General features: G+C 47.8%; 1 long non-coding RNA gene across 1 annotated transcript; it reads left to right on the top strand.

Moving 5' to 3' along the window:
- Positions 1-11,043: 11,043 nt before the first annotated feature.
- LOC142930965 (uncharacterized) lies at positions 11,044-13,155 on the top strand. Its single transcript, XR_012946962.1, has 3 exons — positions 11,044-11,239; positions 11,596-11,677; positions 12,711-13,155. It is a non-coding gene; the product is annotated as an uncharacterized LOC142930965 (long non-coding RNA).
- The last annotated feature ends 466 nt before the right edge of the window (positions 13,156-13,621 follow it).

The raw sequence follows: 13,621 nt of genomic DNA, 5'->3' as shown, positions 1-13,621 counted from the left end.
GTTCTTTCGGTAAAGTCACGTAGGTAGAAAAATAATAGATCACGACGTTTCGATCGCAACACAAGCAATCGTCATCTGTCTTCAGCAGTTGGTGTGGTTGTCCCACCTGATGACGATTGCTTGTGTTGCGATCGAAACGTCGTGATCTATTGTTTTTCTACCTACCTGACTTTACCGAAAGAACCAAAGAGTATGGATTTAATATAGGTGGTGTCTGGGTGGCTCCTGGGGCCAATACTGGATCAAACACAATGATCCGGCACTGCTTCAATAATAATTTTTTAACTTGTGACACACTGCACATTATTCGCTCACTCGAAGCGAGAGAACGACTCAGAGGCATGAGGAGGAACCACAGACGAGCGGGAAAGGCTACCAGGCGGTGAGCCCGTGCCAAATTTCCCCCCAAGCGTTGTGGTCGTCTATATATGAAGGTGTTATCAACCAATTAATGAGTGTTTACATATGGGAGGGAACCGGGGTTCCTGGAGAAAACCCACGCATGCGAGGAGGCAACAGTCGATCCCATACAGAACGAACAGATGAAGTCAACCTTTGCTGTACCCCCTTCTGGCAGGCCATACTATGACACTTGAAAAGCAACGGGAAGGGAGTTTAACAACATTTGTGTGATCCACCCACCCTTGTTGCCTCCATAGTGCTGGGTTACAGGACTTCGCCACAAACACCACCCGGCTAAGATCCTAGGTTTTGGATCTTGGGAGTTTCAGCCACCCGTGGTTAAACGACGTTCACAAATGTAGCGAGTTGATGGTCACAACCAGGCACAAGTGACTGCAAAAATAATGACTCGTTGCAGTAAAGGTTGCCTTTGTTTAATAATCTTTGCTGCTGTTCCTGCAGAGCGAAACGCCCATCAAGGCTCCATCGAGAACATTCATCACCCAGACAGAGGTGACCAGAGACCAAAACTCATCACACAAATGCCCTCTTTTCTTGCGATTATCAACTCTACATCTCATTTTCTCATCCGGCACAGAACTCTCATTTGTGGTTCTTTTTTTTAATTCCACGTCCCCAAACCGTCGTGACAATGAGGAGCTCAGTTCATGTCCATCCTTAGAGTGTGAATAATGTTCCGATTGTTGTGTAGGTTGACACCCCTGTGTGATTTTGTTGGTTCATGGCCTGACCCTGACAGTACAATCTAGATGTTTCAATCCCCCAAAGGTGACATTAATGGTATCATTTGTATGCCCACCCTAGTGTGGCACTGATTGTTCAATCAATTTTCTTCTGTATTTTGACAGCGATTGGAAAACCCTCTCTTCTGTCCTCACGATGGCTTATCATTGGACGACAGGCAGCCAATCACAAGGCACGGTACTGAAGGTAGCTCACACTTAGTTGTGCTGGTTATATCGGCAAAGCTCATGATATGGATTATATGTTTTTTATTCGTGACAGTTGATGAGTACACCTAGCCTGTCACGAGTAGATTTCATTTTATTGATATGAAAAAATACTGTGCTGTTTTTTAATATCACACTCATAATTTGAGTAGTAATCATACAAATAATTGCCATGTTCTGTGTACAAATTAAACATAATGTATTGAAATAAATAACAAATAATGTCCTGACTGCATTTACAGTGGGGCGCAAGCAAAAATAACAAAATGCTTTTCAGTAACATTGTCCTAAAAGTAAAACTTACATAATAGGTGATGTTTTAAGCAATGACCCTTCTTTGGCTGCAGCGTGTATGTGCATATTATTTATTTCGCTATCTTTGTGTCTGTGTTCAATTGCGTGCATTTTCATTCACATGTGTGTGTATTCATTCCTGTTTCTCTGTTAACGTGTCTTTATTTGCCTGTCTGCATGCGTATGTCTTGTGTGTCAGCGGTTGCAACAGGTGTGTGGCCATGTATATTATTGCGTGTGTGTGAGTGTGTGTGTTCACGTGTGTATTCTTCAGTCTGTATCTCTGTGCATCTTCTGTGCTAGCGTATGTCTGTATGTCGCTAGAGAGCGGTTGTGCAGTGGTAGTGTGTAGTGGCACGTTCCTGACGGCCTAAGTTCCATTCCCGGTCACGACGAACAGCAGTAGTTTAGCTGGTTAGCGTGCTGCACTATTAACCTGGCGACCCAAGTTCGATTGCTGCTTATGGCCAACACCGGTGACGAATATCTAAAACGGTCCTGGGACTCCCTTAGATTAATTCAGCCTTAAATGAGTACTCAGTGCGTGTAAAGCATCAGCACTGGGGAGACAAAGGTGGCTGGGTGTGTGTTGGTCCTCCCATCCCCTTCGTGTTCCGTGCTGACCTTCGTAGATGCTCGCTAACAGCACTTGCCCTAAAAGTCTTTTCAAGGCTATATTGAGGATCTTTGACTTTTGTCTTTGTGTGGTGCAGTGGAGGGAGCACGGAGGGCGGTGCCTGCCACGCGCCCGGTCCTCACCCTGTTTGACGTGAGCCCAACATCCTCACACGACCACAACCAACCCATGTCTCATCTCCCACACCGCTGGCGAAAGCACTGTGTGTGTGATCTCGTGTGCTGTAGCTTTCTGTACCGTGCTGTGTTTGCTGTGTTAGCCATCATGTGCTGGAGCGTTCTGTGCGTTCTCTTGTGTGCTGTCGCATTCTGAGCTGTGCTGAAATTGCTGTCATGTTGCTGTAGCGCTCTGCACTCTGCTGTGGTGTGCAGGACAGCGAAGAGCAGCAGAACGAGGCTCGCACTGCTCAGAGCTCCACGTCCCCAGATGAAGGCAGCGCGTGTCCTGCAGACGTTCGTCAACCCCTTTGGCATGGTGAGACATGGGGAGACAGGGACATGTGGAGGCACAGGGGTAGTTGAGTGCCAAGGAGATACATGGACTTTGAGACACGGGAATTACAAGGACACCAAGACAATGCAGCGATACAAGCGACTTAGGGACGTGGGGAACACACAGGAGGCATGGTAAATGAGAGACAGATAGGAGGCATAGAGACACAATATTAGCACAGGGTCACACGTAACACGGGGTCACTTAGGATTTGGATAAAACGGTCTTCATTGACACACAAATCCTGGAAACATGAAGACGTGGGGACTTGAAGTGGTTGAAAATAAAAAGTTCGCTTGTGCATCTGTTCATGTGCTTGTGCTTGCAGTATCTACCATCCAGTGACGGGAAATCTCTGCCATTTCAAGAAAAGAAATTGGATCCTAACTCAAAAGTGTTTGAGGTAATACGTGATTGTTGTGTGCTAACATCTTGCTCACATCATCATCTCCATCATCATTATCTCCATTATTCCATTTCACAAACCACTTGTGCGGATGGGTGCTGAGTGAGGAATTTTAGTGGTTTGGTGATTAATGTGGTTATTTGAGTGCATGTTTGAGCAGATGAGTGGGTGAATGAATGGTTGAGTGAGTGCTTGGGTAGGTGAGAGAGTGTAGTTGAGCGCATGAGTGGTTGGATCGTTGAACGAGTACCTGAGTGGCTGAGTAAGTGAATGAGTGTTTAAGTAGTTGACTGAGTGAGTGATGAGAACCCGTTGAGTGCTATCTCATCCGTCTCTGTAGATCTGTAGTCGCTGGAAACTGATGAAAGCGCCAGAGAAACCAAAGAAAAGCTCTGCACAGCCTGCAAAAGCCAAACACGGTGAAGGAACACACACACACACACCATGAACACAGAGACATGCACTAATCCAGCAGTCGCAAACACTTGCACGTGCATGTGCACACACACACACATGCAGACAAGTACAGAAGTCGAGGCGTGGCTCACACACACACACACATGACAAAAACAAAAACCGTATCACCTTTAACAGACTTGGGGCAAGTGCTATTAGCAAGCGTCTCTGAAGATCCAGGATTACACGAGGGGTGGGTAGTCAACACCAGGCTCGGCTGCCTTTGTTTCCCCAGCACTGATGATTACACATCGTGCCCGGTACTCATTCAAGGCTCCGTCGACCTCGGGGAGGCCCAGGACTTGATCAAATATTTGCCATTGCTGTTGATCGCAAGCGATGAAATCAGGTGACTGGGTTTGCAGTGCATTAACCAGCACACTACTGCACGCACGCGCCATGAGTGACGGATCCCCGTGTCTGCAGCGGAGAAGAAGATGAAGGTGGAGCGCCCTCAAGAGGAGCCGGTCGCCGTACCAACTGTGCGAGAGCACAATTATCTGAACCGGTCCTGGGCCTCCCCTAGTTTGACTCGGCCTCAATTGAGTACCTGGTGCGATGTTTAAAAACATTGCCGCTTGGGAGACAAAGGCGGCCGGGCGTGGTGCTGGCCACCCAACCCCTCGTGTGCCGTTTCGGCCTTCATAGGTGCTCTCTAACAGCACTTGTCCCAACAGTCTGTTAAAGCTCTACGGGGGATCTGTGTTTGTTGTCTGGGTGCGTGCCAGCATGTATGTGTGACGTGTGTGGTCGTATAATATCGAGTTGTGATGTGCGGTTGGTTTGTTGGGTTGTGCCGTCTGTGTGCTTTCGTCCCGCTCGACCGCCTATCTGCCTCTTCTACTCTTGTTTGTCCGCCCACCGTTGAGCGGCTATTCCTGTGCGTGGCCCCGTAGCATCACTCATACCGTTCCTTTCTGGGCATCACCTGCCTCATGCAAATCTCGACGCGCGAAGAGGACTTCATTATCGATACACTGATGCTGCGCGACGAGCTGCACATCCTCAACGAGGCCTTCACCAACCCCAACATTGTCAAGGTGAGAGGCACACGTGCACGTAGACATGCATAAACAAAATAATCGAGTGAGACAGCAAAAGAAGGAGAGAGACATCCCTCTCCCTCGCCGACTTTGTAGCACGACGCCTGGGTCCCTCCAGCTTGCTGCCAATGTATCATTGCACTGCCTGCACACTCGATATGAATGCCATTGGGTGAATGTTTACAACAATAAATTGCACTTGTATTGCAGCTAAAGCGTAACAAACATCTCGGGGCGCAGAATTACACGGGGAGAACAGGAGGGAGCAGAATTTTTATTTTTATTTAATGCTTTCGTGACTGCAGGGATTCATATTCTTGGTTCTTTCGGTAAAGTCACCACGTAGAAGGGCAACAATAAAATAATACAAATATAAAACAATAAAATTCTTGCTGTGGTTTTCACACCTGATGACGATTGCTTGTGTTGCAGTCGAAACGTCGTGAGAATTTTATTGTTTTATATTTGTATTAATTTATTGCTTCCCTTCTACGTGGTTGTGACTTTACCGAAAGGACCAAAGAATAGGAGGGAGCAGGTCGGACCGAGCAAGGGAAATAGAGAAAGGAAGCAATTAAGGGGGGCTGGCTGCAGCCATGCCTTGTTGACAGCGGCGGCGACGATGGTTACTAGGGACGTTGTAACCATATCTTGAGCACCGGCCACGTGAGAGGCGTGGTGCTTGACGCGGCGACGCAGTGGCGCAGTGATTGCCACGGTGACGTGGTGATTGACGCTGCGGTGTGGCGGGGGCGCAGGTTTTCCACGGAGCGGACTCGGACATTGAGTGGCTGCAACGTGACCTGGGCCTGTACGTGGTGGGCCTGTTCGACACGCACCCAGCGGCGCGCTCCCTCGGCCTCGCCAGAAACTCGCTCGCCCACCTCCTCATGCACTACTGCAGCCTGTCTACCGACAAGCAGTACCAGCTGGCTGACTGGCGCATCCAGTACGCACGCCGCACTTGCTCGAACCTCTGCATACGCGCGCGCATGCACGGGCTAACTTGTACACACGTACAAAATCAAAGGCAAAGATCCCCTGTATAGCCTCAACTAATTGTTGGGCAACGTACTGTGAAGGAGGGGGTGGGTGGCCAGTACCATGCACGGCTGCCTTTATCTCCCCAGTGGTGATGTTTACACACCGCTACACCAGGTACTCATTTGAGGCTGAGTCGAGCTAGTGGAGGGCCGGGACCGGTTCAGATAATTGTCACAGGTGTTGGCCGTGAGTAGAAATCGAACTCGTTTCACCAGGTTCATAGCACAGGGTGCTAGCCGATACTCTACTGCTTACACATTCACACACAAGGACAAAGATCCCCCGTGTCGCCTGAATAGACTGCTGAATCTAGTTGGCCAGGGTGAGGAATTGAAGTCCCATCACTGGGTTCATAGAACAGTACATATGAAGCACTTTCACCCCCCCCCCTCCCAACTCAAGTTATCTTAGCGAGCCCCTATTAAGGCTGGCACAATGTTTGAGAGGGTAATGTGGTAAGCATCATGCCTGACCTCCTTTGTTTCCCCAGTGCTGATGTTCATATCTTATACTAGGTGCTCATTTAAGGCTCAGGTCCAATGCTGGTTTTTATATCACTCCCAAATGATGTTTGCCTTCACTGGAAATGAAACATGGGTCAACAGATAAATGTTGCGGTACATTAACATCTGCGTCTCATACACACTCGCATGCACACACTCACACACAAACACATACACACTCACAATTGCATACACACGCACACCAACACTTGCACACATCCACGTATGCACGCACACACACAGGCCTCTCCTGCCAGACATGCTGCACTATGCGCGTGCCGACACGCACTACCTGCTGTACGTGTACGACCGCGTCCGCGCCGACCTGCTCACCAAGGCGCTGGGCCGACCCAACCTCCTGCAGCTTGTGTGGGACCAGAGCCGAACTGTGGCACTCAAGGTGAGTGGCGCGTGGGCAATGGCTGAGCCAGGATTTTCAGGTGGGAGGGGGGCAACCCCTCCAGCAATGAAAAAGATAGTGTTAGTAAGTAAGGACTTGTTCCTTGGTTTTTATTTGACGCGTAGTGCGGCGATGGCGCAGCCATCGATCGAGGGTCGAGTTCGAACCGCGTTGTGTGATCGGCATTGCGCTCGCTGAAGGTGTTGATGCCTTCAGGGAAGTCGTGTCCTGTATACGCGACTGTGCACAATTCTGTGAGTCACTTATAACTGCTTTGCCGTTACTTATTGCCAATTATGGACTCCGACTATTGTCCTATCATCTCATCGAGTCCCTGGCACGTAATAATATGCTACACAGTGGCAGTGGGGGTCGCAAAATGCCGATTTATTACCAATAAACCCCAATGATCCGATCTAAATTAGGGATTTCGATCGGATCATTGGGGGGGCACGTGACACCCCACCCCCCACTGGCTCCACCAGTGAGCAAGTTACAAGCCTATCTTTGTAAGCAAATCCACCACTCTCACTCTTGATCGGGAAAGTTTTCCCACCCCTCCAAAAATATTGTTTATTCCCTTAAAAGGCCTCGAGCAATAATCAAAGAATATATTTATCTTTTTAACTAGATCAACGAAGTGATATAGTTCATGGTGTAATGTGTGTAGATTATTGTCCTATCATCTCATAGAGTCCCTGGAACGTAATAATATGCTACACAGTGGCAGTGGAGGGGGTCGCAAAATGCCGATTTATGTTCAATGTGGTGACTCGGGCCCGCCGTACCGTTTTAATGTTCATGCATCCTAATTAGTGCATTCACGATAAAAAATCCCACTGGAAACATTGGTTACCGACTTTCAGAACTGGTAATTGATGCTGAAAAAAATTACCAGTTAACCGATGATCGTTTTAACATCCCAGGTAATTACTCTTTGGTTTTTTTCGGTAAAGTCACGTATAAATGAGAAATAATAAAATAAGATAATAGCGTACGACGTTTTGGTTGCAACACAAGCAGCCATCATCAGGTACAGAAGAGCTAAATTTACGAGAGAGAGGAAACACATAACCCCAGATGTATATACAGACACCCAAGTAGGGGGGAACTAACACAGATACAACAGGCGACACAGAGAGAGAAGCATACCAAACAAGTCTGAACCCTGGTAATTATTGCTGCCGCTGTCACTACTTGCGTGGTTCCATCTCCCCCTCTCTCCCTGTGTGCGTGTGTGTGTGTGTCTCAGCGCTACCACAAGCCGGTGTTCACCGAGGACTCCTACCTGGAGCTGCTGCACAAGCACAAGCAGCCACTGGATGTGCAGCAGTGCAGCGCCGCCCGGCTCCTGTACGCCTGGCGCGACCGCACGGCACGCGCCGAGGACGAGAGCACGGGGTGAGAGCGCCCGTGGCGCTGAAATAGCCGTGTACTGCACTGCATAGCATAGTGCAGCAAAGCACGGGACTTTCCGACAGCGTAGAATAACACAGCAAACAGAACAACACCACAGCGTTCAAAATATTTATCTTGATTTATCAGAATATTTATTTAGACTGGAGGAATCCGATGAGCTATGAACTCTTTATCACAGATGTCCAGAGTAGCGAAAAATGTATGAATATGAAGTATACAAGTACAAATTGCATAATTACATTAATTACTGTAGATTTTTTTACACTCAATGCACTCTAGGGCAAGGCAGCAAAACAACAACAAAAACGATCCAAGACCGCACCAAAACAACACACAGTCCCTCAATAAAATTGCACATTAAAATGGTAATATCGATACACGGGTGTTTTATAATATAGCACAGTAAAACACTGGGGTGTACAACGCAGCACTTTTTATTTACCTGATCGTGATCCTGAACCAGTTGTAGAAACTGCACATTCCAGTGCCGTAGGTCAATGGTTGCGTAGTACGATTACTGTAGCTGTTGCGTTGTTGGGCTTGTACGGCCTGTGTGATTATTGTTATTGCTGCGACGTGCATAGTGCCCTGGCCTGACCGGTGTGTGTTGTGCTCCTACTGTCACAGATACGTCCTCCCAAACCACATGCTCATGAAGATCGCAGAGGAGATGCCTCGGTAAGCCGCGCACGGTGGTGGTGGGGCCGGTGGTGGCAGGGACAGTTGGGATGGTGGTGCGAGTGATACCCATGATGGTATTGACAGTGGTGGTAATATTCGCCCTCCAACAACAACGAAGGGCAGAGGAGCGATGCTCACAATAAAGAGCGAGTGCCGGGCGGCTAAAATGCAGCAAGTTGGCACAGTCGCGTGCACAGCTGGTGCATCTGCCCCAGTCATTGCAGTCAGTCAACCCATGGCACCTGGCTCTGTTCCGTGAGCGCCTGTTAGCGAGCCTTCGACACTGGACGTGGCTTCGGAGTGCACCTGGCCTGAGACAACTGCCGTGGTGATGTCACCGCCACTTATTGGCATATGGCGCCTGTTCTTGTTGTTGGTAATAGTGGTGGTGGCTGATGATTGTGCTGATAGTAGTGAGAGTGGTAGTGATAGTGTTGATGGTGGTGCCACTCATTATGTTTTGATGTGGATGGTGATCTGGATGCTGGTGATGATATGGTGATAGTATGATGGTGATGATGAAGGTTGCATTGTGGTAATAGCATTGGTTAGTATGATCCTGATAATGACCAGGGTATGTATACGTACGCCAGACAAGACAGGCTTTACGTACGTATGCCAGCCTGAACACAATATACATACGTACGCCAGGATGAACAGGCTATACATACTCATTGTTTTTTTCGGTAAAGTCACGTATGTAGAAATACAATAAATAATATAATTTTATTGTATTTCTACATACGTGACTTTACCGAAAAAACCAATGAGTAATTTTATGCAGTCACGAAAGCTTTAATACTTTATTAGGCTATACATACATAGACTTTCCTGAGCTGCCTATACGCACGTTCGCCAGAATGAACAATATACGTATGTACACCAGCATGAATAGGATATATGTACGCCATCTTGAACGGATATGCTTTTGCCAGTATCAACGGCTATATGCACCCTAGTCCATGCCATTGCTGTTTGATGCAAGACAGAGAGGGAGTGCTGGCTTGTTGTAACGTTGTGCTGTTTCTGTGAGATTGTGTTGTTGCTGTGACGTGGTTTTGCCGTGATGTTGCATTGCTCTGGCGTTGTGTTGTGACGCGTGTCGCTGCTCTAACATGTTGACATCGTCGTTGCCGACGCAGGGAGCTGCAGGGCGTGCTCGCGTGCTGCAATCCGGTGCCGCCCCTCGTGAGGCAGAACGCCAATGAGCTGTGGCAGCTCGTCAAGCAGGCACGCCTCGTCCCGCTCATCAAGGTGAGCGCAGAAGCGGAGGCGGCTCGGTGGAGCAGCGAGGGGTTCATAATGGACGGCCACGGTTGAGATACGGATGAAGGATAGATAGGGCAAGAGAGTCGGAGAACGAGAACAGAGACAAAAGAGTGGGAGACAGAGACTGAAAGTCATAGGGGGAGAGGGATAGCGAGCGGTCAGAGGCAGAATGTTCATAAATAAATATAATCAAACATTTCATATAATCTTGATTTGAAGCTTTCGTGACTGCGGGAATCCATACTCTTTGCTTCTTTCGGTAAAGTCACGTAGGTAGAAAAATATTAGATCACGACGTTTCGATCGCAACACAAGCAATCGTCATCAGGTGGGACAACCACACCAACTGCTGAAGACAGCAGTGGGACAACCACACCAACTGCTGTCTTCAGCAGTTGGTGTGGTTGTCCCACCTGATGACGATTGCTTGTGTTGCGATCGAAACGTCGTAATCTATTGTTTTTCTACCTACCTGACTTTACCGAAAGAACCAAAGAGTATGGATTTAATATAGGTGGTGACTGGGTGGCTCCTGGGGCCAATACTGGGTCAAACACAATGATCCGGCACTGTTTCAATAATAATTTTTTTACTTGTGACACACTGCACATTATTCGCTCACTCGAAGCGAGAGAACAACTCAGAGGCGTGAGGAGGAACCACAGACGAGCGGGAAAGGCTACCAGGCGGTGAGCCTGTGCCAAATTTCCCCCCAAACTTTGTGGTCGTCTATATATGAAGGTGTTATCAACCAATTAATGAGTGTTTACATATGCGAGGGAACCGGAGTTCCTGGAGAAAACCCACACATGCGAGGAGGCAACAGTCGATCCCATACAGAACGAATAGATGAAGTCAACCTTTGCTGTACCCCCTTCTAGCAGGCCATGCTATGACACCTGAAAAGCAACGGGAAGGGAGTTTAACAACATTTGTGTGATCCACCCACCCTTGTTGCCTCCATAGTGCTGGGTTACAGGACTTCGCCACCAACACCACCCGGCTAAGATCCTAGGTTTTGGATCTTGGGAGTTTCAGCCACCCGTGGTTAAACGACGTTCACAAATGTAGCGAGTTGATGGTCACAACCAGGCACAAGTGACTGCAAAAGTAATGACTCGTTGCAGTAAAGGTTGCGTTTGTTTAATAATCTTTGCTGCTGTTCCCGCAGAGCGAAACGCCCATCAAGGCTCCATCGAGAACATTCATCACCTGGACAGAGGTGACCAGAGACCAAAACTCATCACACAAATGCCCTCTTTACTTGCGATTATAAACTCTACATCTCATTTTCTCATCCGGCACAGAACTCTCATTTGTGGTTCTTTTTTTTAATTCCACGTCCCAAAACCGTCGTGACAATGAGGAGCTCAGTTCATGTCCGTCCTTAGAGTGTGAATAAAGTTACGATTGTCGTGTAGGTTGACACCCCTGTGTGATTTTGTTGGTTCATTGCCTGACCCTGACAGTACAATCTAGATGTTTCAATCCCCCAAAGGTGACATTAATGGTATCATTTGTATGCCCACCCTAGTGTGGCACTGATTGTTCAATCAATTTTCTTCTGTGTTTTGACAGCGATTGGAAAACCCTCTCTTGTGTCCTCACGATGGCTTATCATTGGACGACAGGCAGCCAATCACAAGGCACGGTACTGAAGGTAGCTCACACTTAGTTGTGCTGGTTATATTGGCAAAGCTCATGATATGGATTATATATTTTTTATTCGTGACCAGTGATGTGTACACCTAGCCTGTCACGAGTAAATTTCATTTTATTGACATGAAAAAATACCGTGCTGTTTTTTAATATCACACTTATAATTTGAGTAGTAATCATACAAATAATTGCCATGTTCTGCGTACAAATTAAACATAATTTAGTGAAATAAATAACAAGTAATGTCCTGACTGCATTTACAGTGGGGCACAAGCAAAATAACAAAATACTTTTCAGTAACATTGTCCTAAAAGTAAAACTTACATAATAGGTGATGTTTTAAGCAATGACCCTTCTTTGGCTGCTGCGTGTATGTGCGTATTATTTCTGTGACTATCTTTGCGTCTATGTCTGTGTTCAATTGCGTGCATTTCCATTCATATGTGTGTGTATTCATTCCTGTATCTCTGTTAACGTGTCTTTATTTGCCTGTCTGCATGCGTACGTTTTGTGTGTCAGCGGTTGCAACAGGTGTGTGGCCCTGTATATTATTGCTTGTGTGTGGGTGTGTGTGTTCACGTGTGTATTGTTCAGTCTGTATCTCTGTGCATCTTCTGTGCTAGCTTATGTCTGTATGTCACTAGAGAGCGGCTGTGCAGTGGTAGTGTGTAGTGGCACGATCCTGATGGCCTAAGTTCCATTCCCGGTCACGACGAACAGCAGTAGTTTAGCTGGTTAGCGTGCTGCACTATTAACCTGGCGACCCAAGTTCGATTGCTGCTTATGGCCAACACTGGTGACGAATATCTAAACCGGTCCTGGGGCTCCCTTAGATTAATTCAGCCTTAAATGAGTACTCAGTGCGTGTAAAGCATCAGCACTGGGGAGACAAAGGTGGCTGGGTGTAGTGTTGGTCCTCCCATCCCCTTCGTGTTCTGTGCTGACCTTCGTAGATGCTCGCTAACAGCACTTGCCCTAAAAGTCTTTTCAAAGCTATATTGAGGATCTTTGACTTTTGTCTTTGTGTGGTGCAGTGGAGGGAGCACGGAGGGCGGTGCCTGCCACGCGCCCGGTCCTCACCCTGTTTGACGTGAGCCCAACATCCTCACACGACCACAACCAACCCATGTCTCATCTCCCACACCGCTGGCGAAAGCACTTTGTGTGTGATCTCGTGTGCTGTAGCTTTCTGTACCGTGCTGTGTTTGCTGTGTTAGCCATCATGTGCTGGGGCGTTCTGTGTGTTCTCTTGTGTGCTGTCGCATTCTGAGCTGTGCTGAAATTGCTGTCATGTTGCTGTAGTGCGCTGCGATGTGCTGTAGCGCTCTGCGCTCTGCTGTGGTGTGCAGAACAGCGAAGAGCAGCAGAACGAGGCTCGCACTGCTCAGATCTCCACGTCCCAGATGAAGGCAGCGCGTGTCCTGCAGACGTTCGTCAACCCCTTTGGCATGGTGAGACATGGGGAGACAGGGACATGTGGAGGCACAGGGGTAGTTGAGTGGCATTGAGATACATGGACTTTGAGACACGGGAATTACAAGGACACCAAGACAATGCAGCGATACAAGCGACTTAGGGACGTGGGGAACACACAGGAGGCATGGTAAATGAGAGACAGATAGGAGGCATAGAGACACAATATTAGCACAGGGTCACACGTGACACGGGGTCACTTAGGATTTGGATAAAACGGTCTTTATTGACGCACAAATCCTGGAAACATGAAGACGTGGGGACTCGAGGAAGTGGTTGAAAATAAAAAGTTCGCTTGTGCATCTGTTCATGTGCTTGTGCTTGCAGTATCTACCATCCAGTGACGGGAAATCTCTGCCATTTCAAGAAAAGAAATTGGATCCTAACTCAAAAGTGTTTGAGGTAACACGTGATTGTTGTGTGCTAACATCTTGCTCACATCTCCATCATCATCATTATCTCCATCATTCCA

This window comes from Petromyzon marinus, chromosome 46, assembly GCF_048934315.1.
Source record: "Petromyzon marinus isolate PM22_M1 ecotype Great Lakes invasive population chromosome 46, UKy_Petmar_22M1.pri1.0, whole genome shotgun sequence".
NCBI lineage: Eukaryota > Metazoa > Chordata > Hyperoartia > Petromyzontiformes > Petromyzontidae > Petromyzon > Petromyzon marinus.
Note: the sequence above shows the minus strand (reverse complement) of the source record. Positions and strands in the feature narration are given on the sequence as shown.